Source organism: Stomoxys calcitrans, chromosome 1 (genome assembly GCF_963082655.1).
Source record: "Stomoxys calcitrans chromosome 1, idStoCalc2.1, whole genome shotgun sequence".
Lineage (NCBI taxonomy): Eukaryota > Metazoa > Arthropoda > Insecta > Diptera > Muscidae > Stomoxys > Stomoxys calcitrans.
Window position 1 is genome coordinate 53,818,428 of NC_081552.1, and position 19,778 is coordinate 53,838,205.

Here is a 19,778-nt window from a genome sequence, read left to right on the forward strand (position 1 = left end):
ATTTTCCGATCAGGTGGTTCATCCCCCATCCCCCAAAAGCCCCCACCGGAAAAGTAGTTCGATAGAAACGATGTGGGGCTCAAGTGAAAGGTATTTGGGATAAGAATACGAATTAAACGTTGACACCAAAAATCAGGGCTCTACCACAAAAATCATGCCCCCTCCTTAAAGCCTCTCAAAAGCGAAAGAGTAGGATAGGTTAGGTTTGAGTGGCAGTCTTTTCTACAGACTCACAATTTTAAGTCCATTGTGATACCACAGTAGCGACAGACCAAGGCCTATGGTGGGAAACTACCTCACCACCTCCGCAATGGCCATCCGAGCACTCTACCAACTCGGCCCAAGAGAAAGAGTTATATGAGACACAATTAGTAAGTGTTCGGGTGAAGAGTTATAATTTGGCTTCCAACTTCTTGCAAGTGTGGAGTAGATAGGGACAACAGAGGGTTCAAATAAAAGATCATTGCAAGTGAAGTACCAATCATTGGAAGTGGGGAGCCGCCCGACTCAGTAGAAAGCCCCCCAAAACGGACATGTTGGTCAACCGGAACAATATGGGATCTTTGAGAGCAAAGTACGAATATTAGGGACCAAGTGTCTGTATTCGGGTGTCAAGTAAAAATTTTGCTCCAAATTCGGCCGGGTATGGGGGCCACCAAATAACTCCCAAAAGAACATATGGGCCTATTGAGACAATTGTGGCTCCAATAAAAGGTCATTGCAAGTGGAGTACGAAATTGATATTAAATTTAAACAACAAATGTCTGGCAAGACACCCAACTTTAAAGAAGAACCTCCCAAACTGGCATGTATCAAATCAAATACAATTAGTTGGCACCTATATTGTCCAGGCCGATCGGGTCAATAGAGGACTCAAATTAATGGTATTTGATATGAGTCATGTATCCAAATTTGGAACAAGGTTTATCCAGGAAGAACATGTTGGATTTTAAAACTAGTGTATCGGATAAGTTGGATAAATTTTCCATGATATAAATTTTGAATAGTATTATTTGAAAATGGTGTTATCTCCATTTACCGCCAAGCCCACCTTCGTTGATTCTCTAGCGATACTCGCAAAGACTGCGTCGTCCTGCAAAGTCGTATCAGTTTTGCAGGAAGGCGCCTTTGTAGTCGGCTTTGTTGTCAACAAAAAGATGTTAGTTGTTGATTTGTCCATCTCGGATCTATTCTAGAATTTGGCGTAGTGTAAATTTCTGGTGGATTTACCAGCACTCAAGCCATACTGATATGGCCCAATTATTTCGATGACTTTAGACTTTAATCTTTTACACAGTACGCTCGATAGTAGCTTGTATGCGACGGGGAGGAGCTGATTCCTCTGTAGTCGGCTAATACCGTCTTGTCCCCTTTCTTATGTATGGGACATAGTATGCTGAGGTTCCAATCATCGGGTGCTGATTCATACGACTTATCACAGTGTTACCTTCGGTCTTAAACTGTTCAGCCGGCAACACATCGGTTACAGCTACATGGATTTCGACTATATCATTCTAAATCAATTATTAGGGATTTGTTCTGTGGTATACTCATGGCCACCATCATCGTATACCAGCAGCTGGGAAAAGCATTGTCTGCGTATCCTCAGCATACATGAGTTACCAGAGTTCCTTCTTTGTAAGGTTGCCTTGTATGTCGCATAGCTTTCTGGCACTCCGGGTCGTACCATGGGATTCTTGGGGGAGGCTTTTGGTACCCAAATACGGATGTTGCGTCTCTTTACATACTCTCGGGACAGGGAATACTTTCTGCAGCCAATTGGGTCAGTCGAGGGGAGTACGCCGTTGTCACATGTTGTGTTTGCAGGTTTCCGAAGTCCAGCTTCCGTGCAGTGTTAGAACGTTCGTTTCTCGCTACACTAAGGCGAGTGCGAACCTTTGCTGCAACAAGTTAATGATCCGAATCGATGTTCGCCACTCGGATCGATCATACATCTAACATGCCGGTTAAATACCTTCCATCTATCACGATCTATAGGTTTCTCGTGTTTTGATCAAGTGACAGCCATTTGGCCGTGTGAATGCATCGATGTTGGAATGCGGTACTGGTAAAAATTTATGCTATTTAGACAATAAATTGGAAGATGGATATGGATATGGCGGCTAAAGGGACGCTATAACGCCATATTTATTGAGATGGCTTGTTTGCCATTTCTCTTCAGTAAGGTTTGCCATTTACGAGCCAACAATGAGTCGAAATAATTAAAATTTACTATCGAAATTCGGGGTCAGCGGCCTCAACGTTAAAAGCGCCTATTTCTGGCTGAATGGCTTCTTTAATAAGCAAAATATTCGTTATTGGTTAGACAGCAATCCATACGTACTCCATGAGTCATCATTGCATCCTGAAAAAAATCACGATTTGGTGCGGTTATGGGCCGGCGGCGTCATTGGGCCCTACTTCTTCCATAATGATCAAGACCGGCGCGTTACTGTGATTGGGAATCGCTACCGTCTAATGAAAACAGAATATTTTTGGCCTCAATTAGATGATAGGAACTTGGACGACATGTGGTTTCAACAGATCGGCTCCACAGGCCACACAGCGAATGTCACAGTCGATTTGTTGGACACCAAGTTTGGAGAACGTGTTATCTCACGAAATGATCCAATCGATTGGTGCAACTTGACGCCATTAGACTATTTCCTGTGGGGCTACGTCTAGTCTATGCCAAAAAGCCAGCTACGATTGATTAACTTCGAACGTGAAAATGCAGCAGTATCGGCCGCTTAATGCTTGAAACCCGTAGAAAATTGGGTTCAGCGTCTGGACTTCTGCAAGAGTGCCTGGTAAGGCCGTGCAAAAGAAATCAAGTTCCATGCAATATGGAGTCGAACGTACTTTCACAGGAATAAAGAATTTCATTGATATCCAAAACCCTTTTTGGTAAAAAAAATAAAAACTTTTGTAGGGCTCTTATTTAAAAACCCTGTATATCTTAATATAGTCCGATGTGGACTATTTCCTCTTCAAACAACGAGAGGTTTAGTCCAACTCACAGTTCTTGATTTCAGCGATATCGGGTAATAAATGTGGCTTTTATGAGGTTAGGACCCTAATTGATGTTCAAGAACTTAACTTGCCTATAGCAAAAATACGGATCTTTGCCAATTTTTAACTCAATATCTCAGTTTTTGAAGGTTGTAGCGTGATTAGAACAGACGGACGGCCAGACGGACACACACGGACAATGTCAAATCATCGTCTTAGAATTTTACGACGATCCATAATTCAAAAGGGTGATGTTTTAAAAGCTCTAGGAATTTTTTTCAAAAACAAGCACATAACATTCGGAAAAATGCATGAAATCTTTATTTGAATCGATGTTTGAAGATTATTTCAAGCAAATGTTGACGATGACTGTGCCTCAAACGGTCCATCCGCTTAGTCCAATTTTGGCATACTCTTTTCAACATATCGGCCGGTATCTCATGAATATTACTTCAATGTTGTCTTCCAATGCGTCAATTAAAACGGGCTTGTCTTTACAGACATGAGCTTCAACAAAGCCCCTCAAGAAAAGTCTAAAAACGTTAAATCACACGATCTAGGCGGTCAATTGACCGGTCCCGAAAGTGAAACAAAATTTTCACCGAACTCGCCTCTCAATAAATCAATTGTTACATGTGCTGTGTGGCATGTGCCAAGTCAAGCTCTTGCATTTTGGGCAAAAAAAAGTTGGATATCATCTCACGTTACGTTCACAGTTACGTTACGATTCGCATCATCTTTGAAGATGTACGGCCCAATGATGCCACCAGCCCACAAACCGAAACAAATTATGACTTTTTATGGATGGTCTTGCATAGCTCTTGCAATGCTTCTGGCTGATCTTTACTCCAATATCGACAATTCTGCTTATTTACGTACCCATTGACCCAAAAATGAGCTCCGTCGTAAAATGGAAGAAGCGCGCCATGAACTTTCTTAACGGAGCACACATTTTGATAATGAAATTCAATCATTTGCAAGAGTTGTTCATTTGTAAGACGCTTCATGGTTAAATTATAGACCAAAGTAAAGATGTTTGACAGTGAAGCAAAACACGAAACGCACGTATTATCCAAAAGGATAATAGCTAAAAATCGCTCTTTGTATACAGTGGGCTACTCCCCTTCGTTTTTCAAAACGAAATTTTTTTACGAAAAATGTGTATTGTTTCCAGTATTGTAATTAGTTGAAATTTTTAGAACAACATTTTATCCTAACTACCTACTGACAGTTTACGTAACTTCTATTGATGAATAGGTATGTTGACATATCTGTGCCACTGTACATACTTTTAAGGGTCGGAAATTGATATTTCAATGTGTTGCAAACGGAATGACAAAATGGTGGTGAGTATAAAAATGGTCACCAAACCTTCTAGAGGAAAAGTAAGGCTATCTCTCTCTATATCTGATTTCTGCGTTGCTAAGAAACTTTATTAAAAAGTTGGAAATTTTTTGAAATTTAAGACTGAAATGTCGCAAAAGAAAAATTCATTTTCCTTAGTTTCTTTACCTTCACGAAGCAATTCTAGCTGCTCATTAACAACCAAATTTTTATACCCACCACCGAAGGATGGGGGTATATTCATTTTGTCATTCCGTTTGCAACACATCGAAATATCCATTTCCGACCCTATAAAGTATATATATTCTTGATCAGCGTAAAAATCTAAGACGATCTAGCCATGTCCGTCCGCCTGTCCGTCTGTCTGTTGAAATCACGCTACAGTCTTTAAAAATAGAGATATTGAGCTGAAATTTTGCACAGATTCTTTTCTTGTCCATAAGCAGGTTAAGTTCGAAGATGGGCTATATCGGACTATATCTTGATATAGCCCCCATATAGACCGATCCGCCGATTTAGGGTCTTAGGCCCATAAAAGCCACATTTATTATCCGATTTTGTTGAAATTTGGGACAGTGAGTTGTGTTAGGCCCTTCGACATCCTTTGTCAATTTGGATCAGATCGGTTCAGATTTGGATATAGCTGCCATATAGACCGATCCTCCGATTTAGGGTCTAAGGCCCATAAAAGCCACATTTATTGTCCGATTTTGCTGAAATTTGGGACAGTGAGATGTGTTAGGCCCTTTGATATATTTCTTCAATTTGGTCCAGATCGGTTCAAATTTGGATATAGCTGCCATATAGACCGATTTCTTGATTTATGGTTTTGGGCCCATAAAATGCTCATTTATTGCCCGATGTCCCCGAAATTTGAAACAGTGAGTTAAGTTAAGCCCCTTGACATACTTCTGCAATATCGCACAGATCGGTCCAGATTTGGATATAGCTGCCATATAGACCGATATCTAGGTTTTAGGTTTTGGGGCCATAAAAGACGCATTTATTGTCCGATGTCGCTGAAATTTGAGACAGTGAGTTTGGTTAGGCTCTTCGACGTCCTTCTTCAATTCTGCCCAGATCGGTCCAGATTTGAATATAGCTGCCATATAGACCGATCTCTGGATTTAAGGTTTAGGGCCCATAAAAGAGGCATTTATTGTCCGATTTCGCCGAAATTTGGGACAGTGCTTAGTGTTAGTCTCTTCAACATGTTTATGCAACTTGGCCCAAATCGATCCAGATTTGGATATAGCTGCCATGTAGACCGATATCTCGATTTAAAGACTTGGCCCCATAAAAGGCGCATTTAAAGGGTGATTTTTTTGAGGTTAGGATTTTCATGCATTAGTATTTGACAGATCACGTGGGATTTCAGACATGGTGTCAAAGAGAAAGATGCTCAGTATGCTTTGACATTTCATCATGAATAGACTTACTAACGAGCAACGCTTGCAAATCATTGAATTTTATTACCAAAATCAGTGTTCGGTTCGAAATGTGTTCATTCACCGTAACGTTGCGTCGAACAGCATCTTTGAAAAAATACGGTCCAATGATTCCACCAGCGTACAAACCACACCAAACAGTGCATTTTTCGGGATGCATGGGCAGTTCTTGAACGGCTTCTGGTTGCTCTTCACTCCAAATGCGGCAATTTTGCTTATTTACGTAGCCATTCAACCAGAAATGAGCCTCATCGCTGAACGGTGAATGAACACATTTCGAACCGAACACTGATTTTGGTAATAAAATTCAATGATTTGCAAGCGTTGCTCGTTAGTAAGTCTATTCATGATGAAATGTCAAAGCATACTGAGCATCTTTCTCTTTGACACCATGTCTGAAATCCCACGTGATCTGTCAAATACTAATGCATGAAAATCCTAACCTCAAAAAAATCACCCTTTATAATCCGATTTCACTGAAATTTGACACAGTGACTTATGTTCGGCTTTTCGACATCCGTGTCGTATATAGTTCAGATCGGTATGAGGTATATGAGTATAAGGTATGAAATTTTCACTGAATTTTGATGAAAGGTGGTTTACATATATACCCGAGGTGGTGGGTATCCAAAGTTCGGCCCGGCCGAACTTAACGCCTTTTTACTTGTCTAAATTGTAATATTTATGTCATATAGCATTCATCCAAAGTAGTTTAACCTTCGACCTTATACAGAAATTTATAAAGAACAGGGTCAAACAGACAGACAGATAGTTGAAATTCTAATGATAAAATTCGCCAAGCGTTGCTTCCATACCATTTAAGTCTAATTTTTAAAAGTTCATTTTTTATTTAATTTTTTTTTCACACACACTTTCTTGTGGCTCATGTTGTCAGAAGCTTTTTTCGGCATCTTTTTGTTTTTGTTAATTTGTTTTCTTCAGTTTTTGGACTTTACACAATTGCTTGCCACTTTCTGCTTTGCGCTATTTATGAGGGTATTTTAGTTTTCGTTTCGTGTTGTTATTTTGCCTTCTATTTTTCATTTCAAGTTCAATGTCAATTAATTTAAAGTTCAACTTGTTTAGTTAACCAAGCGTTGCACGCGGTACCTAACAAAATTGTGTGATTATGCTTTTTTTCCCATAGTTTGGTTGTGGCAGAGGTGTTTCTTCTATGCTATGGTTTGTGAGGTAGGCGGTTTTGTATGAAAGTGGAATAAAACAACAACAACAGACACTTATTTATGATGAATTAGTGGTTTGATTTAATTGTTATATACACAAATGTTATGGTCTATTTTCACAGTAGCTTTGATGAGAGGGTGTTTGCGCATTTGGCAAGCAATTTTCAAAATTGCTTATAATTATAGAATTTTTTTTTTTTTTTTGTAAATTTAATCATACAAGTAGTTTGCAGGCAAGAAACAAAAAATATTAAGAATTTCCAACCAACAAATTCATCATAGTCTTCTATCGCCTGTATTTATTCTGATAAATTAAATTTTAACAAAAATAAAAGCTAACTATAGAAAAAATAAATACATTTTATTTAGACAAAATTACTATTTATTTATTAAAATTAATCTTAAATGAAAAATAAAATTTAGAAAAAAAACCCTTCAGTATTCTGTAATAATTGAATAAATGAAAATTCAGGAGATATTTTTTTTTCTTAAATTAAATTTTATTTTATATCCTCCACCATAGGATAGGGCTATACTAATTTCGTCATTCCGTTTCGAAATATTGATCTGAGACCCAACAAAGTAAAGGGTGATTTTAAGCTATTGTTTTATTTTTGGAAACACTGGTTTACACAGCTCACGCACGTTTCGTGTTTCACTCCACTGTCAAACATCTTCAGTTTGATCTATAATTTAACCATCAAGCTTCTGACAAACAAACAACGCTTGAAAATTATAGAATTTTATTTAAATATGCTAATCGCATGCTTCTTGTATTCAGCGACGAAGCTCATTTCTTTGATTGTTGAATAGTTACTGAAAGTTAATTGCCTGATCAACAGATCCTTGGACATCAGGCAATTTCTGTTCAGTAACTTTGCAATAATCATATCATTCTGGTAAATATAATTCTCATGGTCATTAAGCTCGACTCCACTTTGGAGAAAAGACAACTTAAGTAACTAATGATATATGTCCGGCCTGTAATAGGCTTACATAAATGACAGCATATTTATTTATTTATTGGGTTGCCCAAAAAGTAATTGCGGATTTTTCATATAGTCGGCGTTGACAAATTTTTTCACAGCTTGTGACTCTGTAATTGCATTCTTTCTTCTGTCAGTTATCAGCTGTTACTTTTAGCTTGCTTTAGGAAAAAAAGTGTAAAAAAAGTATATTTGATTAAAGTTCATTCTAAGTTTTATTAAAAATGCATTTACTTTCTTTTAAAAAATCCGCAATTACTTTCTTTATTAAAAATGCATTTACTTTCTTTTAAAAAAATATTTGATTAAAGTTCATTCTAAGTTTTATTAAAAATGCATTTACTTTCTTTTAAAAAATCCGCAATTACTTTTTTTATTAAAAATGCATTTACTTTCTTATAAAAAATCCGCAATTACTTTTTGGGCAACCCAATATTTTCTTCAAATTAAATGACACTCCACAGATATTATTTTTCCGCAAAATTTAGTCTTTTAATCCCAACATTTTTCCAAGCTTAATTTTCTAACATCTACAAAAGTAAGACCTAAATTATATTCCAGTCAGTCATAAATCTACTATCCATCGATCTACTAACACCAACCAATTAAAAATTCTTACATTTCAGGGTCATACATTTTTCTACTCCACTTGTCTGTCTGTCTGTTTGTATAGTAATAGGTTTGTTTCTTTGCTTTACTTTAATTGCTGTCATTGTAAGTGATGTGATCAAATGAGGAAATGAGAGAAAAAAAACAGAAATGTGCGTAGACTATTTTCCATATTTGTAATATAACACCCAAGCACTTGAGTATTGTTCGGTGTTTATGTTGGTGTCAAAAAAAATGATCTTGGGAGCCAAGAATCTGTACATGTGGATACACAATTTAGTGTTTTAATAAGCCATACTTATGTATGTTTTCCTCATAATGATTGTTTATGCCACATCACAAACCCAATGAATTTCATCTCAATCAATTCTAAAAATCCCCAAACATCTAAATACAATATCGATTAACGATAACTGTTTCACCTCAAATACAAACCATGACTTAAGTGCAACTTCCGCCCGACCAAAAAGAATCTCCTTCTCGAGTTGTCCCACTGGTAGGAAGCTACTTGTCTTATAAATAATCCAAAAAAATGGTTTCTTTATTTATTTTCATATTTTGGATTGAGATTCTAATCCCCGCGTTCCTTTGGAGTTCAAAGCAATTCATTCACTGCAGATAATCGATCTTCTTCTTGTCGCTCATGAGAGATTCCCTTCACCAGGTAGACACTGCTCCCATTTCAATTAAACCAAGGGGTTTGTTTTTCTCCTTTGACAAAAATGGAGGGAAAATTTTGATATGGTAGTGTAAAAAATGCGTGCCAAGTTCGGCCGGGCCGAATATACCCTTATATACCCTCCACCATGGGTCGCATTTGCGCGGTATCTCTTTTCAGGCAAACAAAGAATAATGAATAAGAACTGTTATGCTATTGGAGCTATATCAAGTTATAGTTTCATAAATTAATAAATTTCAGTGCATCCGGATAAGAATTGCGCCTTGTATGGGCTCAAGAAGCCAAATAGGGAGATCGGTTTATATGGGAGCTGTATCAAGCTGTAGATCGATTCAGACCATATTAGACACGTATGTTGAAGGTCATGGGAGAAGCCGTTGTACAAAATTTTCCTCCAAATTCCAGCTGAGAATTGCGCTCTCTCGAGGCTCCAGAAGTCAAGATCCCAGATCGATTTATATGGCAGCTACAATAGGTAACGTATCGATTTGCGCCTTACAAATCTAACAAAACATCTAATGCAAAATTTCAGCCAAATCGGATAAGAATTACGCCCTCTAAAAAACTGAAGAAGTCAAGACCCAGGATCGGTTTATAAGGCAGCTATATCAAAACATGGAGCGATTTGGCCCGTTTACAATCCCAACCGGCCTACACTAATAAAAGGTATTTGTGCAAAATTTCAAGCGGCTGGCTTTACTCCTTCGACAGTAAGCGAGCGTGCTTTCGACAGACAGACGGGCGGACAGGGCTAGATCGGCTTAAAATGTCAGCACGATCAAGAATCTATATACTTTATATGGTCTTAGACGCATATTTGGAGGTGTTACAAACAGATTGACGAAATTAGTTAACCCCTTCCTGTGGCACAACTTCTATTTAGAAATCTCCTAAATGCGACTATGTGGATAAAATATCTTGAAATCCTTTTTTTTAAGGTTTCCTACAGAAAATTAATGTTCTTAATCCATTAACAGCGAATGGGTAGAACAATACCCATCAGGAGAGGAAGTTTCCAAGTTCGTTTCTCTCTCCAATCAGTTGCCATCATGCTCTGGTCTAGGGAGCTGCGGGCCTTCGCCGTCGAGAACTGCTTTTCTAAAGGTTGCTCACTTTTTGCTACGCAACTTGGTTTCCGCGCTCGTTCTGATTCTGAAATTCGTACTCGGTTATGTTGTGGGTTAACTCATTTTGGGGAGTAAGTGTCGCTATACCCAGAAATGGACTTCAACGGACCATCCGGAAAATGTCCAAAGAGTGCGGCAGCCAGTTTTGTGTTTTCCCTGACGTTCGGCTCGCAAAACACGCAGCTGCTATGGGAATTTCTGATACCACTGTTCGACGAATTATCCATCAAGATCTTCACCTCCTTCTTCCCATAAAAATACCAATACGAATATAATATCAATAGTTGTGTCGAAGTACCTAGGGAGCTGCCCGGCCCCAAAACCCCTTCATATAGGCATATTGAACGATAATGACAATATGGGACTCAACTGAAAGCTATTCAGGAGTAGTTTACGAATATGGTGTGGAAGGTGCAATAGGCTTTATAATTTTTGACATCGGAAGGGTTGACCGATCGGGACAATATAGGTATCAAATGAAAGGTATTGGAGATGAGAATACGAATATGGCATTAAACTTAGGTTCAAGTACCCAAGGGGCCACTCCAACCCCAAAACTTCCCCAAATAGACATGTTGGACGAACATATTAATATGGGACTCAAATGAATGGTATTCGGGAGTAGATTATGAATATGACATAAACATGTAACAACGTGCAAAGTTCGGCCGGGACGAATTTTGGCAATAAATTTAGTAGAAGGCCAATACTTTATTCTACATACCAAACTTCTGTCAAACCAGCAAAAATAAAAGCTTCTAGGAACCGTACAACGATGATCATGGGAGCTTAACTGGCAATTATGTTTGGGTTGCCCAAAAAGTAATTGCGGATTTTTTTAAAGAAAGTAAATGCATTTTTAATAAAACTTAGAATGTACTTTTATCAAATATACTTTTTTTACACTTTTTTTCTAAAGCAAGCTAAAAGTAACAGCTGATAACTGACAGAAGAAAGAATGCAATTACAGAGTCCCAAGCTGTGAAAAAATTTTTCAACGCCGACTATATGAAAAATCCGCAATTACTTTTTGGGCAACCCAATAGTTAGGATAAAATTTTACCCAAAAATTTTTAAAATTAAAAATTCTAGCATCAATAGACATTTGTTTTTTTTTTTTTTTTAATGGGGTATGTAGACTTTCTGTGCCACTGTATACTTTATGTAGTCTTAGACGAATATTTCTAGGTGTTACAAACGGAAAGACTATGATGGTCGGTATCAAAATTAGGCCATAGTATTTGCGGTTCGCCCCACCCCCAAAAAGCCTCCAAATGAGCATATTAGCCGATCATGGCTATGCGGGATTCAAATTAAAAGTATTTGGGAGTAGATTACGAGCATGATATTAAAATTCGTGTCCAATTATCTAGGTGACGCTTCACCGTCTAATAGCGCCTCGAATAGGTTAATTGATCTATGAAGACAATGGGGTATCAAGTGATAGATATTTTGGAATGGAGTGCAACATTCTAATTTGTGCTCAAGTGACAGATGGGGTGTGGCGCATGACCCTCCTATAGAAGCTCCCCACCAAATGCCTATCACGATAATATGGAGTTCAAAAGATTATATGATGTTGTGGACTGCGAATCTGATATCTTCACTGTGGTCGTATATCTAGGCGACCACCTCCCCTAACACAGTCGATCAATCATAATGACGCAACAGGATACTGTGCGATTTAATTGATTTGCAAATGTAAATTTGCCCATGAACATTAAGGAACTGGGGCAAACTTCTCACAAATCAATGTGTGCTGTCCGATTCAATTTTAAGCTTAATGATAAGGCACCTCCTTTTTATAGCCGAGTCTGAGCGGCGTGCAAAGTACCTCACAAATGTCGCCAGCATTAGGAGGGGATAACCACCGCTGAAAATTTTTCTGATGTCCTGCCAGGATTCGAACCCAGGCGTGCAGCGTCATAGGTGGACATGCTAACCTCTGGGCTACGGTGGCCTCCAATTGATCAGTAAAGTGATAGAAACAATGTGGGCCGCCATACTCCCAACAAAACAACTGTGGCCCCACAGCAGTGATACATCTCACCAATCAGTTTTTCCGATTCAAAATTTAGCTCATCAACAAGGCACCTTTCTTTCCTAGGCAAGTTCAAACAACGCGCAGCTGGGCAACACTTTTTTGTTCAGAAGTATTACATGGTTTAGTTATTTAGAAGTGTCGCCACCAGTAGCGTGGAGATGACCATATCACAAATTTATTCTTATGTCCTAAGATGTAAGCTCAAAACTAGCACAAGTTTAATACCTCTCACACTAGCTGTTCTCTTCCGCCGCATGTGTTTTTTGTAGTGATATTTTCTATACGACTATTGATTGCTCTTCTTTTGTGTGGTCATAAAAATTATTTCATTTTGTTGTTGATTGTCGATTAATTCCAGCGATTTCGGCTTTACCAGGGTAATCATCAGCCTTCGATGGAACCAAAAGATCACATGTTTCCACCTATTCACTAAATAGGTGGAAATACATTAGTCAACGCAACACCATAAGAAACAAGTAAAAGAGTGCAAAGTTCGGCCAGGCCGAATCTTATAGACCCTCCACCATGAATCGCATTTTTAAAGATTTTTGGCCGATATCTCTTTATGGACAAACAAATGACAATGGATAAGAATTGCTATGTTATTTCGGCTACACCAAGTTATGAACCGATTGGGGCCATACTTGGTTTGGCAGTTGGAGACCAAAGTGGAATTCTAGTGCAAAATGTCAGCCAAATAGGATAAGCGTTGCGCCCTATAAATAAAATTGGGGGTTCTGTTTATATGGGAGCTATATCGGGTTATGCACCGAATTGAACCATACTTGTCACAGTTGTTGACGGTCAATACAGAATACTTCATACAAAATTTCAGCAAAATCGGATAAGAATTGCACCCTCTAGAAGCTCAAGAAGTCAAGATGCGATATCGGTTATATGGCCAACACATGGACCGATTTTGCCCATTTACAATCCCAACCGACCTGCAAAATTTGTACAAAATTTCAAGCACCTAGCTTTCCTTCTTCGAAAGACAGACGGATGGTCGGACGAACAGCCAGTCGGACGGACGGACATGGCTAAATCGAATAGCAACGACAAGACGATCAAGAATATATATACTTTGTTGGGTCTCGGGTCAATTTTTTGATGTGTGTCAAACGGAATGATGAAATTAGTATACCCACGCTATGGTCTTTAAAACTAAAGGAAGTTATTGAAGTTTGCACTGATTGGGTTTTTTTTTGCCATAGGCAGATTGAGCTCGAAGATAGTCTTTATTGGAGAATATCTTGATATAGTCCCCATATACACTCGATCTCCTGATTTAATATCTTAGGCGCATGAAATGCGCATTTATCAATGCGCATTTCGTTTAAATTAAGAACAGTGACTTCTTGTCATCCGTGCCGTATATAGTCCATGCATATGCAAATAGCAAATTTGCCCATGGACATTCCATTAAGGAACAGAGGCAAACTTCTCACACATCGATGAGTGCTGTCCGTTTAAATTTAAGCTCAATGATAAGGGGCCTCCTTTTTATGGCCGTGTCCGAACGGCGTGCAGCAGTACGACACCTCTTTATTGAGAAGTTTTACATGGCTGCCATACCGTCCGTCTCTCTGTCTGTCCATGTGTTCTTGTAATCAATGTACAGGTCGCATTTATTGTCCGATTTTCACAAAATTTTGCACAAGCGTTTTTTTTTTTTTGTGGTCCAAGGACGAACGCTATTGATTTTGGCAAAAATCTGTTCAGATTTAGACATAGCTCCCCTATATGTATTTCGTCCGATATGGCCTTTTAAGCCTGTAGAAGCCACAGTTTTGGTCCGATCGTTACAATATTTGGCATGAGTAGTTTTATTTAACATCCTCATAGGTGTGCATAATTTCGTAAAAATCGGGAATGATTTAGATATAGCTCCCATACATATCTTTCATCCGATATGGCCCGTTAAGGCTATAGAAGCCACAGTTTTAGTCCGATCTTTACAAAATTGGGCATGAGGTGTTTTATTTGGCATTCTCATGTGTGTGGAAAATTTCGTCAAAATCGGGAACGATTTAGATATAGCTCCCATACATATCTTTCAGCCGATATGGCCTTTTATGGCTGTAACAGCTACACTTTTGGTCCGATCTATACAACATTTGGCATGAGGTGTTTTATTTAATGTCCTCATATGTGTGCATAATTTCGTAAAAATCGGTTCAGATTTAGATATAGCTCCCATACATATCTTTCATCCGATATGGCCCGTTAAGGCTATAGAAGCCACAGTTTTAGTCCGATCTTTACAAAATTTGGCTTGAGGTGTTCTATTTCACATCCTCATATATTTGCCAAATTTCTTCAAAATCGGATTAGATTTATATATAGCTCCCATATATATCTTTCATCTGAGATTGCCTTTTAAGGCTGCAGAAGCCACAATTTTGGTCCGATCTATACAACATTTGGCATGAGGTGTTTTATTTAATATCCTCATATGTATGCAAAATTTCGTTAAAATAGGAACAGATTTAGATACAGCTCCCATATATATCTTTCTTTGGATCGATGCACAAAATTTAGGGTGAGGTGTTTCATTCGCCGTACTGATGTGTGTATATCGGGTCAGATTTAGATATAGCTCCCACATATATCTTTCATACAATATGGCAATTTAAGACAGTAGAAGCCACAATTTTTGTCCGATCTGTACAAAGTTTAGCACGAGGCATTTTTTAACGTCCCAGTGCGTGTGCAAAACTTTATCAAAGTCGGTCCAGATTTAGATATGACTCCGACATATATCTTTTATTCGATATGGGCCTTTAAGGCAGTATTTGCCACAATTTAAGTCCTATCTAAGAAAAAAAAGTTTTATTTAATATTTCAATAGCTATGAAAATTAATGTCTGAATAGATTTACACATAGGTTACATGTATTGAAAGAAGTAGGTATTATCGGTGGTGTAGGTTATTAAATAGTCGGCCCCGCCCGTCTTTTGCCTTTCTTGCTGATTTTTATATGGATTTTTCAGCACTACCCAGCAAAAACTTAATTTTGGAAATCGGACCACAAATGAAGATTTGGCAGGTCAAACAGTTTTGCGAAAAGCCGATGTGACCAAAATAAGGGACCTGGCAAGAGATGCCCTGACCACCTAGGGCCTTGAAACTTTACACATGGTTTGGTAATACCTCAGCTCTAACCATTTCCAATTTCAAAGAGTTTTCTCTATCCGTTCTCAAATTTTTAACAGTTTTTTTCTATTCTATTCCACTGTGCGACGTACGTACCGAGCTTGGTCCACATCGGAATGTGGAGCATTTTCAGCGAATTTTGTCAAATTGTTCAGTTAGGTTTATATACATATATCCGAGATGGTGGGTATTCAAAGTTCGGCCTGGTCCAACTTAATTTGTATACCCTCCACCAAAGGATAGGGGTATACTAAAATCTTTATTCCGTTGGTAATGCATCGAAATATTGGTCTATGACCCCAAATAGTATAAATAATTCTGACCATCATGACATTTTAAGTCGATCTAGTTATTTCCGCCGTCTGTATTTCGAAGGAATAAAGCTAAAAGCTTGAAATTTTGCACAAATACTTCTTATTAGTGCAAGTCGGTTGGGATTGTAAATGGGCCAAATTGGCTCATATAAACCGATAAGCCATAAAAACCGATATCCCAATTTGACTACATAAGGGTGCAATTACTATCTGTTGTTTTCCATTACATCCAACAGAAAGCCTTATATAGACCTCATATAAGCCGATTTCCCAATTATACTCCTTGAGCCTCTAGAAGGCGCAATTCCTTTCCGATTCCTCTTGAGCACCTATAAGGCTACCCTGAAATTTTGCACAAAAACTTTTACTATGGCCTCCATCATCCAAGCCAATCAAGGCCCTAATCGGTCCATAATCTAATATAGCTTCAATAGCATAACACATCTTTATCTATTATCCTTTGTTTGCCTATCCATGGTGTAAGGATATGTAATATTCGACCAACTTAGCAGGATTTAATTTGTTAATTTTATTTCTGTGTGAAATTTTGCCAAACTTATTTAATAAAAAAGTTTTCATTCTTTTCCGTACAAATCTTGTTTTTTTCTTTCTATGGAAAATTTTATTTCTAAGAAAAATTTGAAAAATTGTTGAATAATTTGACAAAAATTAGTTTCTATATTTTTAAAATTCTTTTTCTAAGGAAAATTTGTTTAGAAATATTTTTATATGGAAAATTGAAATTTATATTTACAAAACTTGTCAACATTTTATTTCTACTGAAAATTGTGTTTACTTTATAAATTCAACGATCTTTTTTGTCACTTTGTTATAAAATAAATATTGTCAAAATTTATTTCTATAGAAAATGTTTCCAAATTTTTGTTTCTGTTGAAAATTTTTCCAAAATTTTATTTCAAAAGGAATTTGCAAAACTTTATTTTATTTAACAAATATTTTGCTCTGTAGAAAGTTTTATAAAAATTTATTTTCTCTAAAACATTGGGTCGAAATTTTATTTCTATTGAAAATATTTTAATCTTTTGCTTTAGAACAATTTATCAACTATAAGGAAAAATTTAAAATTTTATTTCGTTTGGTTGGCAATAGTTAATCACTTCAACAATACCTATTAAAAAATTTATTTTTAAATTTTTTTAATTTCTGAAAGAAATGCTATTAAATTTTTTTTATAAAAAAATTCACTTGTTACCCATCAAATACTCAACTTGAATCTTTAAGATACTTGGATCGAATCGAAAAGTTACATTTTTAAAGCTTTTGTAATTAGTATCTATTAGATACATATGCACCACAATTATACAATGCATCTGTTAAGGCAAAGGTAAGCTTTATAAAAAAAGCGCTTAACTACAACGAAACACGGCAGCGCCACATTGTACGCGGCGTTAACTGTAGGAACTAATTTTATTTAGCATTTTAAGTGAAGAAAGATAAAGCTTTGTATAGAAGCTTTGGTTTTTTTCAACAGAGGGCTCTGATAAAATAAGGTATTTAATAACAAATCGAAATAAATGTTATGCTTGAATCTTGATGGATGTTATAAATATATAAATGATAATAAACTGTAAAAATATTTATTATCCATCTAAAATATTTGTTAAAATTGTGTTTTTGGTGTTTTTAAAATTCGTTTTCTATATTATTTATACTTTTTCATGTTTTCCATTTTTTTCTCCCATGCTTCATGCATTGCTGTTTTGTGTGTGCTTATACCTACGTATGTGTGTATTTATGTATGTCTGTGAATTGTATCATTTCATCGTTTTCTATTGTTCACAATTGACGTCACGCAGTGCATTGAAACTATTGAGTTCATGAACATGTACGTTCAACGACTTTAGCCAAGCAATTGGCATCAACAAATTACCATCAACCCACCACCACCCCATGCACATCCAACATCAGTACAAAAATTATGAGAATAGCTTCTGTGCTCACATAATTCTCACATACACATAGCGATTAGCTTACGTGTAGTGGAAAAAGCTTTATTATCCAATCAAAAGTGTTGCTAAAAGAAAAACTCATGTGGAATAATATGATTCAAAAAAAAAAAATCATGTCGAAAAAAATTCCTAGGAAGTTGTTTTTAATTGATATTTTTGTCCACACAGGAATTTTATGGTAATTTCAATTTATTTTACGTTTTCTTATCCAATTCATTTTTTTTATTCGTATTTATATTTCATTTAAATAATTTTTTTTAATGTTTTATTTTTATTTATCTTCATTAATTTACTTTTTGAAATTTTATTTAATTTTTTTTTTTAATTTTATTTCTATTTTTCTAAATTCTAAATTTAAAAAAAATAATTTTTTTCAAAAATTATCGAAATTTTATTTTTTAATATATTTCTTAAATTTAAGAAATATTTTTTGTCAAAGTTTTGTTTTGTTAGAAATTTGGTCGAACTATTAATTCTATAACAAAAATGTGCAAAACCTTAATTTTATAGAAAACTTTGTTTAAAATAATCCTTTGTAAAACTATATTGAATATATCAACCTTAAAATATGTTTCAATAACATAGACATCGTTTCATACATATATCGTTTCATAATTTTCAAACGAACTGCCTTACTGTCTCTGTTATATTGTACAGCCTAAAATTCTACAGTTTGTAGCAATAGTGTTTTCTTGTGAAATATCAGTACACGCTTGATATATTCATAACGTTGTTTTTGCAGTCTACATTCATAAAAAATACTATAGACCATTGATCTAGCTCGCTTTTTACGTGCATTAGAATCCTGAATTTGTCCGTCTATCCGCTGTCCATTTTTTGCACGTAACTGTATTTTATTTTGTTTTATTATATTTTATTTTATTTTTATTTGGTTTTGTTTTGTTTTATTATATTTTATTGTTAATTTTATTTTATTTTTGTTAAGTTTTGTGTTATTTTTGTTTCATTTTATTTAAATTTATGTCATTTTATTTTATTTTAATTTATTTTATTTTATTTTATTTTATTTTATTTTATTTTATTTTATTTTATTTTATTTTATTTTATTTTATTTTATTTTATTTCATTTCATTTTATTTTATTTTATTTTATTTTATTTTATTTTATTTTATTTTTTTTATTTTATTTTATTTTATTTTATTTTATTTTATTTTATTTTATATAATTTATATAATTTATTTTAATTTTGTTTTGTTTTATTTTATTTTATTTTACTTCAATTCATTTCATGACATGTTATGTTGACATCACTTTTGCTCTCAATTCATACGCTCTCCAATGAATAACACCTACACTGACTGCTCTCCCGCAGAAATGTAACGGTGAGCATAAAAAGCTTTCGCATTCATTTCAGTCGTTTAATGCACGTGCTTTGCATTGTTTTTTTTTCATACAACTGCTGCTCACCACTACCATACCAACATTCGCATGCATTCTATGTAAACTGCAATCTTCCTAATGCATTTTGCTCATTTGTGAGTAAGAGTGTGCGACGATAGACGAAGGTCAATTTGCTAAAAGCAAGCAAGCCATCCATCCATCTACACACAACATAGTAGGCAAACAAAAAGAGTCGAGCCACCCAGCAATGATTGGGCGACGTGCTGTATGCGTATGTGTGAGGGCAAGAATTCTGTCGCGACGTAAAGAGTATGCAACATGTTGTAAAGTTTTGCTCGTTTGTGAATATGAAGGCGAATGAACTATTTTGACCCGCTTCGAATTGACCTCTAAATGCAATTCGATGTGATGGTTTTAAAAAAATGCAACAAAGAGCACACATACATGCACATACACTTTTGAATAACAATAGTGAATGTGAATGACAACAAAAACAAATATATGGAAGGAAGAATGAGACGAAAGAGAGGTAAGCAGCTACTG

The 19,778-nt window shown here is 36.1% G+C and overlaps 1 protein-coding gene across 5 annotated transcripts in view; it reads right to left on the bottom strand.

Moving 5' to 3' along the window:
- LOC106090298 (ecdysone-induced protein 75B, isoforms C/D) overlaps positions 1–19,778 on the bottom strand; it is a 456,620-nt gene that overhangs the window by 238,449 nt on the left and 198,393 nt on the right. The window lies entirely within an intron of this gene.